Source organism: Megascapheus bottae, chromosome 11 (genome assembly GCF_031878675.1).
Source record: "Megascapheus bottae isolate mThoBot1 chromosome 11, mThoBot2.hap1, whole genome shotgun sequence".
NCBI lineage: Eukaryota > Metazoa > Chordata > Mammalia > Rodentia > Geomyidae > Megascapheus > Megascapheus bottae.
In genome coordinates, this window is record NC_143519.1 from 25,482,131 (window position 1) to 25,502,416 (window position 20,286).

Below are 20,286 nucleotides of genomic sequence, written 5' to 3' on the forward strand. Positions count from 1 at the left end.
AAAGGCCTAAATAGGTCCCATGAAGAAGTGGTCAGAACACCATTGTACTCCTTCATTCACATTGCACCTATGGCCTCACAGGTATTTCACTGCCATCTTGGCTGAGGGAAGGAATACTTAAGCACAATTTATACATTGTTCTGCTTAATATTTAGGCCTCATTCAGAAGCAGGCAGCTACAGAGTTCCATACAGTCCCTTTCTAGGACGTTTCTGAAAGACAGCAATAAAAAGAATTTCTCCCAATGGATGCAATTCAGGAAGTGCAACTGCCTTTAAACTTTGCTTGGAAGAACAAAATGGCCCGATGTGTGTTATGTGGCCAATGGTTTGACTGAATGACCAGAGAAGTAGTGACAGGGAAACCTGTGGATTCGATTTGTGCTGGCCAATGTATGTTCCATGTGAATGCTCACTCAAGGGTGAAGTCCCTAGAGGAAGATTTCAGTAATCAACTGGATAGGATGCCCTGTTTACCTGAAAAACAGGAAGTCCTTCAGAGTGTCATTTGTTAAAATTATATCCCGTGATTCCCAGCAGAAAAGTACAACTCAATCCAGACAGTACTACTAATGACCCAGACTCGCCATGAATGAGCCAACATGGAGCCAGTCACTGTAACTACAAACCTTTCACTGGTCTTTCTCCAGATCTGAGTTTCCTGGCCAGTATGAGCTAGATATTCCAGAGAGCTCCAGAGTTCTCCTTCTGTGTAATCCCCTCTATTTTGGTTCAGAGAAGTCTAGCCATCCGCTATTTGACTCTCAGCTTGTCCTCTCAACTCAGGGACTACGAGAGATTCCACATTAAGTGGAGTCTATACATTTTTGTGAAGCAGCCTGAAAACATTCTCTAGATAGTAAGTTAAAACAACTCTCAGACTTACCTAATTTAACTCACATTTCTCAGGAATAAAGGATTTTTCGTTTTCTATTCAGTTTCCTGATGATTGTTGTTTTATGTAATTTTTTTCTCAATAGGGGTTGTCTTTTGTAAGAGAATAAATCTGACATGAATGGTATTAGTAAGTCTAGACAGCTAGACTAGAAACACAAATTCCCATTGTGGTTATCTCACAATATCCTTAGGGACTTGTTCCAAGACTCTGCATGGACACTTAAATGTGTGTATGCCCCCATCACTTTTATAAAAATGGTGTAGCATTTGCATATAACCTTTGCACAGCCTCCCATTTACTTTAAATTATCCTCAAATTATTATACTAATAGTCAATATAATTTAAGTCACTATTTACTATATTGTTTAGGGAATCATGACAAGAAAAATGTGTTTAGTACAGACAAAATATTTTTCGTAGTATTTTTGATTCACAGTTGTGTGAATCATGGGTGTGAAACAAACAGATATGAAGACCAGATATGGATTTGAATAAATAATCATGAGGTAACAAAGAAAAGAAAAACTTACAACCTGGAAAATATTGATTGACTGATTGCCTGATTGATTGCCAGTCCTGGAGCTTGAACCCAAAGCCTGGGCACTGTCTTGGACATTTTTTGCTCGGGGTTAGCATTCTGCCACTGGAGCCACAGCACCACTCCTGGTGCCACTCCTTGCTTTTTTTGTGTATGTGGTTCCAGGGAATTGAACCCAGGACTTCATGCATGCTAGGTGAGCCCTCTACCACTAGGACACGCTCCCACCCCCAACCTGGGAAATTTTATAACATTTGGTCAGCAAACATCAGAGGCTTTTCTGAAGTGAGGAAGTGGAAATTGTGGAAGGATATGGTTGATTTTTGACAAGTTGAGTAATTTAAGGAAATGCGGATTAAAATGTGGGCAATCAGTCCAGGAAGGTTGACTGAGACTAGAATGTCAAAAGTTTGTGTGCCTAATTAAAGTATTCTACTGTGTAATGGTAAATGAGATGACAGTATATTTTAGTAATCATTATGAGGCAAAAGAAACAGATTAGAGAAGAAGAATATGAGAAATGGAAAAGAAATATTCCTGAAGATGAAGTAGGAATGTCTTTATTTTTCTCTTTTCGTTTTTTTTAATTGTATTTTATTGTTGGGATAATGTATTAGAGGGGTTATAGTTACCTTAATCAAGTAGAGAATACGCTACTTCTCAAGGAACATCTTTAATAGATGAGCAAAAAGTATTATTATCAGCTTAAATATAATTCAAATGGGATCCTATAGATTTATTATGAAGTGTCTTGGTTACCTGTTTATTAGATTAAAACCATATTCTCCTTTATACACACATACACACACACACACACACACACACACACACACACATATGACTAAGTCTTGTGTAAAAATTTGAGGTAAGACTTTGGCCCTTAGGCACCCCACGAGAAGATGACATGCCTTACATTCATCCAGTCTGAGACCTAATAGGCAGACAATCTGGTCTTTTCCTGCAAATTCCAACAGGATTTCTACAGACCACAGCTATGATGAGTATCTACATTCACATACTCAATACCTGTCCTCAAGAGTACCCTCCTCCTCTCTGTATCTTATCACTGCCATAACTATCAAAAACAAGACAATCAAAGGACAACATTCCTTTCCTAGAGTGATTATACTGAGCGATGAGGTAATTGTGTGACAGTGATGGTCATATGCCTACTTCTAGACATGAGATAGAGATGGTGTTGGAGATTAAGAGATAGGAAGACTTATTTTCATTCTTTCTGCTAGCTTTTCCCCCATAGATATAAGAGTAATGTCAAATCCATATAAACTTACAATTACCTTATGTTAATGAAAATCATTAGAATTACAATCCTTAAATAATTAAAATTGCACCTGAAAAAAAGACAAACCAGGTCACAGTTTAAAACCGTATTTATATCCTTTCAAAGTATTAAAAAGTTGCTTGGTTAGCTTTTTATTATGTTAAAGATACATTATCCTTTATATATATATATTAGATGACTAAGTCTTTTATTAAAGTTTAGTAAACTACTGAAAACCAAAGACATCAGAAGATTAACAGATCCTTTCACTTAATTAACTTATTTTAGTTTATACATATTCATCTTTTTCTTTTTCCAATCCTGGAGCTTGAACACATGCTTGAACACAGCTTTCTTAGGGCCAGCACTCTGCCACGTAAGCCACAGCACCACTTCTGGTTTCTTCTGTGTATGTGGTACTAAGGAATCGAACCTATGGCTTTGCACATGCTAGGCAAGCACTCTACCACTAGGCTACACTCCTGGCCCACCACATTCATTGTAAAGTGCCAAATGTTTTACCCCTTTGCAGATTAAATTCTGTCACTTACAGTCACAGCAAGCATCACAGACAGGAGAAATTTGGGGGTGTCTGATACCTGGTTTGGTGAATTAAAAAGCCAGTACAATGTGAGATCGAGAGACAGAAGGCTGCTACCCAGGTGTGTCCTGGGATCCAGAGAAAGGCAAAGGCATATTCTGGAGTTGAAGCCAGCTGTGCTTCTTACTAAGTGTTCTACCATACTGTGGATGAGCTTCTTACTTAGCCTCATTCTCCTCATTTGTAAAGTGAGGATAATGGTGCAGTGCAATGATCGAAAGGACCAAATGACAAAGGCAAAGAAGTCTTCTGGTATAGCGAATGATGTGGCAGCATCTACAGAATGATTATTATTCTTGTTGTTGCCAGAGTCATCTTGTAAAGTAGTGAAGGCCTAGTAGATTGAAGAGTAGTATCATAGAAACAGGCACATTAGCTGTGTTTTTCACGAAATATGACTGTAGTCATTAGCTATAATTTACTAAAATGTCCACATGGACATACTCAAATTGTAAGCATTCAAATACCATGATATCTTTCTAAAGGCATTGTGTGTATATAGAGGAGGAAGTGTCGGATGCTTGTCTTGGAACCGGGGCACTGTTCCTGAGCTTCTTTGTTCAAATCAAGCACTCTACCACTTGAGCCACAATTCTACCTCTGGCTTTTGTTAAAGATAAGAGTCACATAATTTCCTGCTTGAGCTAGCTTCAAGCCACAATCCTCGGATCTCTACCTCCTGAGTAGCTAGGATTACAGGAGTGAGCCACTGGAACCTGTCTTAATATTTTTAACTTACAGAGTGAGTTTATCAAGTTGTTACCTGTGGAAGAAGTCTTAAGAACATTATTTTAATTTCAGTATTAAAGAAAGCAAACTACTGCATCTCATGATTTAAAATTCCATCTCTATTGCAGCTTTAATGCTAAGAAGGGGAAAATAATATTTCAGAAACATCAATAACATGAGTCATAAACATATCAGACTTCGTCTAATATAAATCACCTCAGCTCAACAAGTGGCCAGGATCTACCTACACATTTCAGCAAACTCCAAGTTCTAGCATTAATATCCTCTTGCAGATAAGTCGAAAAGAATGCATTTTCATTCCAACTTTCTAATACTGTTAAAAATAATTTCAATGTAATTTACATGAAAATGATAAAAGATAGTGGGTGTTTTCTTAAAAAAAAAAAAGATCATTTTCTCAACCCGTACAGTAGTATGCCCATTAGATTTTCTAAAACAGAGGGAAAAAATTTACAAAATTTAGATTGCTTGAACATTCTACCAAAAGTCTGGTTTTCTTTTCATCATTAACAAATTGCAAACTGGAAGGAATGAGAGAGGGCACAGACGCCACTTCTGTTTGGAATTCTATCCTGTACATGCTTCAAGGCCTCCTTCTTCCAGCAAGGTGAAGAGAAGGTGGATGACATTTTCTGCCTTAGCTTGATGCCTCATTATGACAAGGTTCCAAGTTGTTTTTTAGGATCATTTATATCTGATTTGTATTTTCAGCAGAAGGAAAGGGAGATGTGATTCACCTGAAAAAAAAAATCAGCAGTCTATGACTCTCTGATTCGCTCTGGAATTTTACCTGCCAATGACACTGCTGTTTTGTTTACAGAATATGTTCTAACGACATATATGGTTTTCACCTAATACACAGGCCCAGTCAGAAATTAAATTGTCATCAACCATAAATTAATTTCAGGATGCTGGTAGCTATATGTAAGTGGAAGGAGTATTCCTAAAGAGACTCAGCATTTCAATTCTGCCCGGGTCAAGCGCTGAGAACTACACTGCCATTCACATGGGGAGACTGCATTAAAATAAATGGGTCTTGAAATATGTGGACATGTTTTAATTATTGTTCATAGAAAGTGTCTTAATAAACATTTAGAGACACACCCACTAGAATGACTATTATTTAAAAGGAGAAAAAACGTAAAGTTTTGACAAGCATATGGAAAAGTTAGAAACATTTGTCCACTGTTGATGGGAATCTATTCATTCATTTATTTATTCATTCATTTATTTTCAATCATAGGGCTGGAACTAAAGGCCTGGGCATTATCCTTAAGATAAGGGACCTATCACTCTGAACCATAGCTCTACTTCTGCTTTGGGGGTGGTTAACTGGTGACAGGAGTTTCACAGACTTCCTGCCCAGGCTGGCTTCAGAACTAGTATCATCAGATCTCAGCCTCTTGAGTAGCTAGGACTACAAGTGTGAGCCACCAGTGCTTGGCTTGTTGACAGGAAGATAAGAAAACGAAGCAGCTGCCATGCACAAGAGTTTAGTGACTCCTCCAAAAATTAAACAGGGAAATGGATCTATGCCTTAAGTGACAGAGCACCAGACTGGATCAAAAAATCCAAGCAAGGGCCAGGAGCATGGCCTAGGGGCGCATGCTCGCCTAGCATGCACAAAGCCCTGGGTTTGATGCCCCAGAACCACATACAAAGAAAAGGCCAGGAGTAGTGCCGTAGCTCAAATGGCAGACTGTTAACCCTGAGCAAAAAAGTGTTCAAGGACAGTGCCCAGGCCCTGCATTCAAGCCCCAGGACTGGGCAAAAAAGAAAAAAAAATCCAAGCAAGATTGTGAGGCCCTTCTACTAGTATGTATGTGCACACATACACAAACACACACACACACACACAAACACACACACACACACCACAGATGCCTATAATACTAGCTACTCAGAGTCTAATATCTAAGCACCATACTTTGTTTTTTTTAACTGTGATTAATAGAAGAGTTACATTATATTCACCAGATAGAAGGTGCATAACTTCATATACATTGATACCCTTTCTCATCTATCATTATACTTTGAAACAAAAACTATTACTGTAAAATACAGCACTTCCACCTCTAGATATACATGCTAAAATAGATACTCAAGCAAATGCTTATATATCAGTATTTATTGCATCAGTATCTACTGGAGCCAAAAGATGGAAACACCCTTAATGTCCACCAACACATGAACAGATGGATGAACAAAGGTGCTATCTCCTTGACACTAAGTATCATTCAACCTTAAAAAGGAATAGAATTTCGGAACTTATTACAGTAGGAATTAATCTTGAACACATTATGATTGGTGAAATTATAAGATACACAAATATTGTATGGTTGCACTTATATGATGTCAACTAGGAATGGTAAATTCATAGACACAAAGAACAGAATAAGCAAGACTCTGGTGGTCAGAGGCCATCCTCGGAAAAAACCTGAGACCTTACTGAGAAATCAACTGGTTTTGTTTGAGGCCCTAAGTTCAAATTCTATTACTGCCAAATAAAAAATAAAGACAATAAGACTCAAAGACAGCCAGGTGCTAGTGGCTCACACCTGTAATCCTAGCTACTCAGGAGGCAGAGATCTGAGGATCTCGATTCAAAGCCAGCCCAGGCACTAAAGTCTGTGAGATTCTTATCTCCAATTAACCACTAGAAAACCAGAAGTAGTGCTGTGGCTCAGGGCTTAGGATGGTATAGCCTTGAGCTGAAGAGCTCAAGGATGGCATCCAGGCACAGAGTTCAAGCCCCATGATCAAAAAAAAAAAAAGGCTTTTTAAAAATTCAAAGAAATGCAATAGAAGTTATTCAAAATAAAAGCTATTGGGGTGGGAGTTTGGCCTAGTGGTAGAGTGCTTGCCTAGCATGCACAAAGACCTGGGTTCGATTCCTTTGTACCACATACATAGAAAAGCTGCAAAGTGGTACTGTGGCTGAAGTGGTAGAGCTCTAACCTTGAGAAAGCCTAAGGGCAGTGCTGAGGTCCTGAGTTCAAGCCCAAGACTGGCATAAATAAATAAATAAATAAATAAAATAGATTATCTTTATCTGTTACATTGACAAAAGGCCACTGGTAGAGAAATGGAGAAGGTCATGGAAGGAGATGGAATGACTAAAATAAACAAAGCCACAACAGTGTCACATAGGGGAAAAAAAGTTGCACGTAATTAAATAATTCAGTTTCCACGTAATTACCTTAAACCTTCAGTCTCAGAATTTAGAAAATGTATGCTCTTACTCAGGAATATAAGGAAGTACTTTAGCATGCACTGATTTTACAGTGTACACCTTCCAATTACTGTCCTGCTTTTCCTCATATTGATGCAGATAGTGAAAACTTCAAATAATGCATAGGACTATTTTATTTAATTATTTACCGCCTAAAACAATAAACAATTTTGCAGAAAATTACAGTAGAGCTATAACAAATGCATTTTGTAGAAAATTACCATATTTACTATCCATGTAATCTACCCAAAGCCTCAACTTCCCTGATCTGTGAAATGGGAATGAAACTTTCAACATCAGAGAGTCAAACTACAAATGAAATATTGTAAAAATATTACCGCTGATATATTACATAAATCCAAATTTTTCATGTATGTTGGCACTGTGGCTTGAACAGAAGGCTAACACTGTTTGTTACTCAGCTTTTCTGCTCAAGGCTGGCTCTGCTTCCAGCTTTGCACTGGTTAATTAGAGATAAGATTCTCTCAGATTTGTCTGCTGGGTTGGCTTATAACTTCAGCCTACAGAGCTCACTTCTAGAGTATCTAATACTTTAAGGATGCACCATTGATGCCTAGCTTGAACCCAAATATTTTTATTGAATAAATGAATGAGTGAATAACTGCATACAAATTAATCAACTGGGAGAAAATAGGGAAAGTAGAATGTTAGACTTTTCTTTGAACAACCAAGTTCTTCCGATAAGCTTTTATTCTGAATGGGTGTGGAGACTTACAAGACTGGACCTGAAACTAACTGATACATACTGACATACTATATGTTGTACTACTTCTAAAATAATCAAAGCAAAAATAAACAAAATATCATCTATAAAATCTACAGACAAGATGATACATGGGAAACCCCAGGTAATTGGACAATAATCCCCATAGCTGGGAATAGCATGCAACTGTGAGTCACAAAACATTTGTTTTGCTCTGCTTTCCTTTCTTTTTCTTCTCTTTTTATGGTTGTTTTCCTTCAAAATAAAAACATTGGTTTGTGGGTTTAAATTTTTTTTTCTCTTTGTATCAAAAGGTCAGAATGAGTATCAACTCAAGAATGAAATGGAAACGAATAGTTTCCGGCATGGGAAATTTGATAATTAAACAAAAGGGAAAGGGAAAAAAAAAAGACCACCTTGGATCACAAAAGGCAAAACAAATTGAATATTTCATGTTTCCAACTTGTATGTTCAGAGGAATGTTGATCACTTTGGTTTTAACTTTGGAGAAACATTAGTGAATATCCGTTTTCCTAACATTTCCAAAATTATTTCTTATATCCAAATAAGAAAGGAACAAAATTCCCTGACCAAAAATATTTTTTAATAGAAAGGTAAACGATGCATAGGATTGTTTTTCAGTAACTTGACTAAACTGTTGGTTTTCTAATCCCAACTCTGAAAATTAAGATTGCATAATGGTAGTAATAACAACAGGAATAGTGCCAAGGAAACAATATTTTGCTGGGATCCATGGCAATGTCACAGGCGTTACATGTATGGAACAAGTTTCTAGAACATTCAGTCATATTTGCTTCAGGTAAACTCCAGGAAGGGTAACTGCAGGTCATTAGTGTCTAGAAGTTAATGAATTTATGTTAAACTCACTTCTCACTCTTCTAAGCAATAAATTTAATCGTGACCTCTAAATTACATTTTCTTAAGGAATCTGCATTCGGGTTTTTCATTTTAATGTATTTGCACTGACATGTCAGCTCTTTTGAGATGATAAAGTAGTTTCATTTTTGCTACATAAAAATCATCTGCCTTAAACTAGACTTTGAGGGAGGGGGAGCTAAATGTTTCTTGCCTACAATCATCTCACCCATGTCAGCTCAGGATGCATATTAAAAGATAATGTCTACTTAGACATTAAAAAATGAACATACTGTCAAGGGCAGTTATTTGGAGGGCTGAAAGGATAATTGCATTTACCTACCTAAAACTAAACGTGGATTTTTCCTATGTCAGGTTTTAAGGGAACAATTTTGTAATTAAAGTTATGCCTCTAAGCCCATTGTTTTGTTCTAAATGAAGATAAGGGAAACACTGACAATTTCATGTATTCAGATATACACACACACATACACATTCCCAAGACATTTGGGAATAATTGGAGGCCCTTCTGGTTGTCATCACGTGAAGATGATGCTCTTGTGGTAGGAATTTAGTAGGTGGAGAATATCCTACTAAATATCCTACGGTGCATAAGATTGATGTTCCCTCCCCCCAGAAAAAGGTTATTCAGTCCAATAAGGTCAACTATGGGAAGGCGGACAAATTTTGACTTGGCATGCTGTAAGAAGATGGCGGGGTGAAGTTTTCTGTAAAAGGTTATAAGATAAATATTTTAGGTTTTGCGAACAGGTAGACTCAGTCACACTATTCAATTCTCCCTTTTATTAATCTGTTTATACATTCACTCATGTGTGTGTGTGTGTGTGTGAGAGAGAGAGAGAGAGAGAGAGAGAGAGAGAGAGAGAGAGAGAGAGAGAGAGGAGGGAGGGAGGGAAGGAGGGAGGGAGGGAGGGGGAGAGGGAGGGGGAGAGGGGGGGGAGAGGGAGAGGGAAAGGAGGGAGAGGGAAAGGAGGGAGAGGGAGGGAGGGAGGGGGGGAGAGAGAGAGAGAGAGGAGGGAGGGAGGGAGGGAGGGGGAGAGGGAGGGGGAGAGGGGGGGGAGAGGGAGAGGGAAAGGAGGGAGAGGGAAAGGAGGGAGAGGGAGGGAGGGAGGGGGGGAGAGAGAGAGAGAGGGAGGGAGGGAGGGAGGGAGGGAGGGAGGGGGAGGGGGAGAGGGAAAGGGAAAGGAGGGAGAGGGAGGGAGGGAGGGAGAGAGAGAGAGAGAGAGAGGGAGGGAGGGAGGGAGGGAGAGAGAGGGAGAGAGAGATAGAGGGAGAGAGAGAGGGGGGGAGAGGGAGAGGGGGGGAGGGAGGGAGAGGGCTTCAACTCAGAGCCTGGGTACTGTCCCTGAGCTCTTCTGCTCAAGGCTAGCCCTCTAAGTCTTTGAGTCACAGCACTACTTCCAGTTTTCTGGTGGTTACTTGGAGAAAAGAGACTCATGGATTTTCATGCTGGGCTGGCTTTGAACAGGCTCCTCAGATCATAGCCTCTTGAGTAGCTAGGATTAGAATCATGAGCCACCAGTGCCCAGCTTAATTCTGCTTTTGTATCACAAAAGTAAGATAGACTTAGTTGGACTAACTATAAATCTTGAGTATAAGGAAGATGTCATAGAGAAATCACCTACTTCAATTCTAAACAGCAGGAGATCAATGTACACATACAAACAAACAAATGACGTGTGTGATAGAGCAGGCAAAGCACTTCATAGCAGGCTAGCCTCTCAATGTGATTTTACTCACAAAAATAAGGGCCAGTTATGTATGCTGTGTCATGATTTGTGCTCTCCAAAAAGAGGTCATTTCTCATCGCAGAGATTCTTCAATTTCTATTTCTAGAACTGGAAAGGACTCAAGTTATCCCCATGGTTCTATTTTGATTTTTTAATTCTTTATTTCTTAATTTTTATATTCTGCTATTATTATAAAGATGTACAGAGGGTTTACAGCTATACAAGTCAGATAAAGAATATATTTTTTTGCATAATGTCACCTCTTTTCATCTCAGTTTTTTCCTCCTGTCCCCACCCACAAGTTTACAGTTCATATTCAGCATAGTGTCTAGTGACTACCACTGCTGCATTTGTTCATTCTTTGACATCATGATTCTTTGTTACTAGAAATCTAACTTTGGTCATTACATCCAAAATTCTAGCAAAAGATACAATCTGGAAAATGATAGTCACAGACTTCAAAAGATTTAGTCTCCATTTTAAAAGGAAATACATTTCTACTAATTTTTCATTTAAAAATCTTCAAAGATTTCAGTGCTCCTTCACTAAAAAAGAAAAAAAAATTAAACAAACCAATGTAGTTTTACACACTGGTTCTGTAAACCAGTAATTCTTGTTTTAGATGCCATAGTGCCATGGAAACTCAACAAACAAATTCAGAGATGTTATATAAGCTTGCTTAAATAGTATGAAAAATGTCATGAGTTTGTGTGTGTTTGTGTGTGTGTGTGTGTTCTCATGATGTCCTGGAGCTCTTAAAAATGTAAAATCCACTGTTATATCCCACAAGGTCATTCAGAGAGTACATTTTTTAAATGAGCTTCCTGGGCTGCCTGTATAATTGGAAAGCATTGCATGAGACATGAGAACAGACTCAATACTGTCTCTTTGACAGACTGGATTTGTCACAGATTACCACATCATTTCTGACCAATCACATGAAAGGTGGCCTCCAATTTGTGTTCTGTTCAACTTGGATATAAGACATAGACCCATTTATGGAGCTAAAGTTTTAGTGTCTACTTAGATTTTATTCTTTTTTTTTACTGCCTTGTTCCAAAAGCCATGAAAGTTAGCTTACAATAGAATGCATATAAAAAAAATTTTTTTAAAGTTTGTTCTCCTAGCCCTCCAGAGGCAGAGGCAAGAAGATCAAGAATTTGAGGCCAACCTGGGTGACACAAGACACTGTCTAAAGTGCTGTAAGAAAGACATGATTAAAAATAGAAAACCTAGGAGGACACAAAATAAAGCTATTAATAGAAATGCTTCTGCTATGAAGTGCTTTGCCTGCTCTATCACACACGTCATTTGATTGTGCGTACGTGTGCATTGATCTCCTGATCTTTAGAAATGAAATAGGTGATTTCTCTATGACATCTTCCTTATACTCAAGATTTATTAGTGCTGCAAACATTTACTAAATCTCCATTGTAAACCCAGCATTTTATTAGGTTGTGTGATGAGTCAGAAGTAAGAGTTTCGCCTACTGAATCACTAACCTCATTTCCTGTATTAAGTGTGCTCTTCAGAGAGGTTCTCCTGTCATCTGGCCCCACACTAACTGGCTTATGAAAGCAAACATAAATTATAGCCTAACTAAAGAAACTCCATATGAGTATTCTCAGAACAAGAAAGTAAAGAATGGGGAAAAGAAATAGGCAATGCTTTGATAAGGAAAGAACCAATAACTAGCAAGAACAGTTGTTTTTAGATATTGCAAAATACTGAACCTGGAAAAATAATAAGGGAAGCGAGTAGAAAATGGGAATCAAATTCTGCCATGTTTCCACTCCATTTAGTCCTCAACATGGTGGAGGTAGGAATTAGAGAATGCCCACTTCCCAGTTGTAAGAGTACCAGGAGACCAGACAAATGGATCTTCAAGACAGGATCTCTTTTAAGATGTAATACTGATCATGTCAAAACATGGTCTTCACCAACCTAGAGCTCTTTAGTTGGTTGCTGGTGACTCAGACCTATAATCCTCTTTACTCAGGAGGCTGAAATTTGAAGATCACAGTTCAAAGCCAGTCTGGGCAGAGAGACTCATCTTCAGTTAACCAGCAAAAAACCAGATAGATGTATATATGTGGGTCAAATGGGAGAGTTTCCAGCTTTAAGTGAAAAAGCCAAGCAAGAGAGAGAAGCCTAGAGTAAAAGCCCCAGCACAGAAGTGAATATGTGCATACCCATACACACACACACACACACACACACACACACACACACACACACACACACAGAGCATATGGAAAGATGATCAACTGAGTTTAATGCTTTAACTTTCTTGGCTAGGGAGTCCCCCTACATTTACCATATTAAGCCAGAATGAAAATCAGAATCTTCTACTTTTCTTCTTTTTTGCTTCCGTGACATAAGGTTAAACTGCTGGGTCATTAGGATGGTCACTGGGGATAGAAGATATTCTTTAAATTATGAAAGAGATACAGCTCACTGTGGTACAACAGGAAAATACAACTGCTTCAAGCAATGAACACTTAGTCTCTATTTTTATGGTTGTTACCATGTAGTCACAAACAAAAAATTGATGATGAAAGAATCCAGTTAATCTATCCCATGCAATATCATTAGTCACTTCCTAGGTTCTGGAGCTTGCTCCCTAAAGCAAAGAGAGAATAAAGTTTCAAAATATTACAGCGCTAGTCAGTTTTATAGATCTCAAGTTTGTACAGGCACATAAATCAGAATCTATTCAAAGTAAGGAACAGATGTTTGAATTATTCCAACAAAGTAAAATCATCTCATCTCTTAGATGCGACAAATCCGCAGCCTTTTTATAAGTATGAAAGCTGTAAGCTAGATTGAGATTCAACAGCTAGGTAATTTATGTTCCCTTTAAGTTCTCAGTGCCAATGCAATGCAACCTGAGGACATTGTGCTGTTTCTTTCCATAGCCATGAAAATTGTCAAGCAGCCCTTGGTCAAATAGAAGTCATCAGAAATAAACCCCACATATTGTATTGCTTGTTTGCACATTACTTTTTGTTTTGTTTTGTTCTTTTGAAACAGGATCTTGCTATTAACTCAAGAGGGGCTCAAACATTATGTAGTCCAGATTGACTTTGAATGGATAATTTTGTATTTCTTGTGTTTTGGGACTCTTGGTATATACTACCATGCCCAGCTTCTGAATGTTCATGATAACCACACAGTTATTATTTTCTTTAATTTTCTTCATCAATCTTTTTTTTTGGTCAGGATAATCTAAAGAGGGGTTACAGTTACATTTGTCAGGTAATAGGTGCATTACTTCTTGCACATTGATATCCCTTCTCATGTTTTTGTCCCCATTTCCTTCCCTCCACCCCCCCACAGTATTGTTTCTTAACAATGCTTTTTCACTGGACACCAGTAACTCCTGTAATCCTAGCTACACAAGAGGCTGAGATCTGAGGATCAAAGTTCAAAGCCATCTTGGGCATAAAAGTCTGTGAGACTTCAATTAACCACCAGAAAACTGGAAGTGGAGCTAAAGATCAAATGGCAGACTGCTAGCCTTGAGCTGAAATGCTCAGGGACAGTGCCCAGGCCCAGAGTTCAAGACCCATGACCAGTCAAAAAAAAAAAAAAAGTTTCCTCTAACTGATTCTTTGAGCCCCAATTAAAACCATGGTGGAAAGAAAATTTAGGAATGCAGAGTTCAAAAAGGCTCCAGAAGAAATCTTGAGATTAGTTTTCAACACAATATATTCTTTTTAGTTTTATATTTGGCCTCTTTACCAAAAAAATGACTAATCAAGTTTCACACAATTCAGGGACATTAAGATTCTTGATTGTAAAATTAAAGTCAGCATGATAGTTATAATAAGATGATTATAATAAGTTATAATAATATGATTCTATTACTAAAGAATTGTTTGCCAATGCTTCTCCCAATTGAAAATGCGTATCTGGTGTACAGACTATTACCAGACATCACCAGAGCCTTCTGTTTATTCCATTGTTTCCTTTGCTGTGTAAAAGCATTTTAGTTTGATGTATCTCATTTTTCTATTTCTGCTTTTGTTGTTCATGCTTTTGGCATCTTATTTAAAAAAAAATCTTGCCCAAATCAATGTTATATATAGAGCATTTCACCTATTTTTTTCTAGTTGGTTTATAATTTTAGATCTCATAGTAAGTGTTTAATTCATTCTGAGTTGGTTTTATATATGGTTGAAGACAAAGTCGGCCTTCATACTTCTATCATCTGTACTCAAGTTTCCCCAGCATCATTTATCACTATGTTCATTCTCCTTTCACCATTGCTTGTACTTGACTCCTCTGTGCAAAATCGGGTGACTATAAGCATATGAATTTCTCTGTTATTTTAAGAACACAGTACAATAGTTACCTCAGGATAGACCCAAAATAATAAATGAGAACCTTTATAGTAGTAGAAAATAGTCTCTATCTTGTAATTATTTTCTCAGTGAAACCTAAAAATAGAATGAGGGTTAGGCACCCGTGGCTCTTACCCATAATCTTTGCTACTCAGATGGCTGAGACCTGAGGATCATGGTTTAAGGGAAGCCCTGGCATGAAATTCTGAGACTCTTCTCTCCAATTAATCATTTGGGGAAAAAAAAAAGCCCGAAGTGGAGTTGTGGCTCAAGTGGTTAATTGCTAGTCTTGAACAAAAGTCTGGAACTGCTGCACCCAGGCCCAAAGTTCAAGCCCCAAGACCAGGGAAAAAAAGGTAAAATGAAGGGAAAATAATATTTAGGCAGTATTAGACCAAAAAGAGCTTGTAATTCTGAAACAATTGTTTAAAAATATAATGATATTACCAAGTACCAAGATTCTTTACAACTGAGATAATGTTCTATAGTATAAACACTGGCTGTTATGCTAACTGTATAAGAATTAGAATTGTCTTTCTCAGTATCTTTTGTGGGCTCCCAATTATTAACCAAGTACTGTGATAGTTCCTTTCTAACAGGTTTACATCTCGGATATTATTCTGTAGACTCTCTTCTTTGCATGATTAGCTTTCGTCTATATTGCTCTCAATTCTGTAACAGCTACTCACTTAACCATTTCTGAGCATCTTAACTCTGCACACAAATAGCCCAATTCTCAGCCATGGCTCAGAATGGCACCGGCATGATCTCCTATGCCTTGTTGCTAGAACGTGCTCTGAATTCTCATTCACAGATTCCAGCTGTTTCAAAGATCCTGAACTAGACTCTCTACCTCCTCAGGTCAGAGCAATCTTCACGCTCAGTTCTCTCTGTATCACAGTTAAAAAGGAGAAGGAAGAGGAGGGAAAGGAGGAGGAGGAAATTATTGTTGAGCAAAGCTGAGTGATGGCAGTATATATCTTATAAGTTTTCTTTTTCTGTATCTAGCTACCTAAAGACAAATGCCTCATACAGTTTATTCCATTTTTTTAGTAGGAGGGCCAGGTCAACATAGCCAAAATAGTATTGAGGTCCATGGGACAGGATGGGTTGGGATGGGATAGCAGCAAATCTTAAATAAAATTAAGTACTATTTTGTGAAATTTTCACTTCCATTAAATATATCCATGTGTGTACTTGATATGTTCCTTTCTTTGATTCACTGTCAAGTAAGTTTGAAAATTTTTGAACCTGAGCAAAATACTTGCCTTGATGTCTTCCTTTTCTTCAATTTTTACACTTACTTATTTTTAGTTTTAAGACAAACTGGTTCCTGAACACATATTTAATGAAGTTAGATCTGTAGATAAAAACTGCATGTCTCTAGTCTAACTAAATTGAATTGTTCCCAGAACAAATGCAAGGTGGAGTATTTGTATCACTGGAGGTGGGTGGTAAAGTGGGGATCTTTCTAGTCTTAGGAACTTTGACCAAAATCAGTGGTGTGTATTCCTAGCTGAATATTTCCAGGATACTTTTTTATATATTTTTTATTGTAATTAATAAAAGGGTTACATGATATTTGCCAGATAGAAGGTGCATTAATTCACCCTTGATACCCTTTCACATGTCTTGGTCCCCATTATCCTCCTCTCCACCCTCCCCCCGTCTTGGTTTTCCCCCCTTCCCTATCCAATTTCAAATAACCAAATACAAATAAGTCCAATATTTCAGATAACGAAATGAGATACTGTAACAATATGGGATAACCAAGGGACAGCAAAAGAGATGAGAGATAACATAGTACATTAAAGACAACAATCATTCATTATATGGCTTTTGTTTCAATATCCTGGAGGTCCTTTCAATTAGCTTCATACTATGTGGCCTTATGTATCAAGGTTTGCTCTATTGTAGATCTTTGCTAGTAGAGCCCAAGGTTTCTACTGATTATGACAAATGAGGGAAACCTTTGAGCCTAAGTTCCAAGGAGGCCTAGTGTATCTCCTATTCCTTCTTGTAAAGTTTTCAGTGTGTCAGCCTTTACCTCCAGGTCTTTGATCCATTTGGAGTTAATTCTAGTGCAGGGTGACAAAGAAGGATCCAACTTTAGTTTTCTGCAGGTGCTTAACCAGTTCTGCCAGCACAACTTGTTGAAGAGGCTGTCTTTCTTCCATTCTATTTTTTTTTGGCTCCCTTGTCAAAGATTAGGTGGCCATAGGTCTGTGGTTTAATATCTGGGTCCTCAGTTCTATTCCATTGGTCTTCAGGCCTTTTCTTGTGCCAGTACCAAGCTGTTTTGATAATTATAGCTCTGTAATAGAGTCTAAAGCTTGGAATTGAAATTCCTCCAGCGCTGTTCTTTCTGCTAAGAAGTGTTTTTGCTATACGGGGTCTTTTATTATTCCATATGAAATTTTGGCTTGCCTCTTCTATTTCTTTAAAGAATGCCATTGGGATATTGATGGGTATTGCGTTGAATTTGTAGATAGCCCTTGGCAAGATTGTCATTTTCACAGTGTTGATTCTTCCAATATTAACAAGCTTCCTAGGTGATCCTTATGCATGTTAACACTGGTGTAGAGAAATGGGGTGATTGTGGATACAGTCATCAAGTTACTCAGGTTAATGGGCTACCTACTCAACTAGGTGGCCACAGAATTAAGTGAAGCTACAGAGCTGGTTCTTTTGACTTTGAGCTGTTTGATACTGTTTGTCACAAGTAAATAGCTCTGTTTCAAAACTGTTTCCTTGACCTTGTCTTTCTTGACCTTGACTTTCTTGTTGTTGCCTAGGGACACCAATACCTTGTCTGGCAATGATGAGTCCCCAACTCTTGTAATGGTGAATGACCAGGCAATAGTGTTTCACCTGTAAATCTAGCTCCTCAGGATGCTGAGAGCTAAAGGTTGTTATTCAAAGCCAGCTGGAGTGGACAACTCCAGTAGATTCTTATCTTGAATTAACCAGCAAAAAGAAAGAAAGAAAAGAAAAGAAAAAGAAAGAAATCAGAAGTGGCAATGGGGATCAGATGATAAAGCACCAACTTAGAGCAATAAAGCTAAGTAAGAATACAAATCTCTGACTTCTAGCTCCAATATCAGCACACACACTCAAATAAGATGTAAATCTGAAGATGTTCGCATTACTGGCTCCATGGAGAACTGCACGGTGGTGTTTAGAATCTGTGCATCTGCAGCTTTGCCTCCCCTCCATGGACCCCGCTAAAAATCATTTCTTCTCTAAAGTGAAAAGAACATGTCCAATGTCACACATAAGGAGAGGAGGATGCCTACCCAAGGAATGCTTCACATGGCATGCAGATTTCAAATATACAATGGAAATACAACAGCAACTACAAAAATGACGGCTGTAACAGGTTTGGAAAAGCTTCATGTTGAAACACATGTAATCGTAAGGGCAAAAGCATTCCTTATTTGTACCAAGGCAAATGACCAACAAAGCCATGAGGCCAGAAATCACAGTCCTACACCCTTGAGCCCCGCAAACACACTCCCAGATGACTGCCACCAGTCAGTGAGGGCACGAGCAATCTCAAACTTCATCAATGAACAGTATGAAGAACAAGATTCGACACTCAGAGCTCTGGAATTTATAAATGTACATCATCTACAAACTGGTGAAGCATTACACTTGTTTACTTCGCTTGGCTTCCCATGATTATTGCTCTCATTGTTATTATGAAGAGTTTTTAACATTTCTGAGGCTTGATTCATTAAGTAATTGCCATCTTCCTATCTGGGTCATTGGTCATATTTATTGCAAAAGAAAAAAAATTAAAAGAATACAAATCATGATTCAAGAGCAAATTCCACATATTTTCCATGTCCTAAACTTTTCAACCTCTCTTATTTTGTTCAAGGCTGATTCGTTCCAAGGAACAGCACATTCCCCAGGGGTAATCAGACTGGACTGAAGCTGGGGCGGGGGGTGGGGGGGGTGGAGAAACAGGGCTGGTACTCAGAGGTCCTCAGTGTTTTTACCTTTAGCTATCCTTAGCATTCGGCTTTGTTTCCTAAACATCATTAAGACATCTGAAAGATAAACCTGGCAGTTGAATTGGATAGAATCACACAAACTCTATCCTGTGGGAACCTTGTGTATACACACACACACACACACACACACACACACACACACTTTCTTTTTCCATTTCTTTTACCCCCCCGGGCTGTGGGACTTGATCTCTGGGCCTCAGCGCTGTCCCTAAGCTCTTCAGCTCAAGGCTAATGCCCTACCACTTGAGCCATAGAACCTTCCAGTTTTCTGGTGGTTAAATGAAGATGATTTTTCTCATGGACGTTTGTGCCCAGGCTGGCTTTGTGTGATCATGAAATCTCAGCTTCCTGAATAGCTAGGATTACAGGTGTGAGCCCCTTCCCATTCTTCTTTATGGACTAAGTGGATTATTGTTCGACTATTCATTACACTCTAGAAGAAAATATAAATAAAACATGGCAAGGTGACTTAGTCACATCATGGACTTAAACTGCCATACTTAAGAACATACAGTTTACAAAGCAATGAGGTATATGGAGCACATATGTAGGACGTGTTTCTGTTATAAATAAAGTATACATGATACTGCTTGTCCCTCCTTTTCTTCATTTCCTCCTTCTCTCTCAATCTCTTTCTTCTCTTCCCTTCTCCTCTCTCTTTTTCCCTCTCCCCCTTTTTCTCTCCTCTTTTTCCCTTTTCTTCTCCATCTCCCATAACCCCTCTCACTCTTTCATTACCTCTCCATTATTTTTTACCACAAGTGTCATGGCAGAACCCAATTACACTTTTGTTATTGTGTTTACTGAATGGCTGAGCTATTTTTTTTTAAACTATGCAGAATGAAAAATCCAGACTCTTAAAAGCAAAGGGCTATTTGATGTCGCTGAATGAATGGGAAGCAAAGATGCTTTTGCCTTCTAAAATGATCTTTTCTTGGAACAGTGAGAATTGCCAGTAAGGGACAAAGGACAGTGAGCCTGCCTTCAGTAAGGGCTTGCTGCGTGGCATCCAGTGAGAGGTTCTAATATACACCTCACTTCTCTTCACTGTACCTTAGACAGCTGAAATTATTACTCCCACTTACAGGTTAATAAGCAAAAACGCAGAGGTAAGATAATATACTGAGATTATAAAATGGTAAATGTGGATGAGATGTTATACATATACCAGCCAGCCTAACTGAAAAGCAGTTTTTACTATACTATACAAAGATGCATAATTTTTTGCAAGGATATCATACCTTGCTTATAGCATCCATAGGAATTTTTG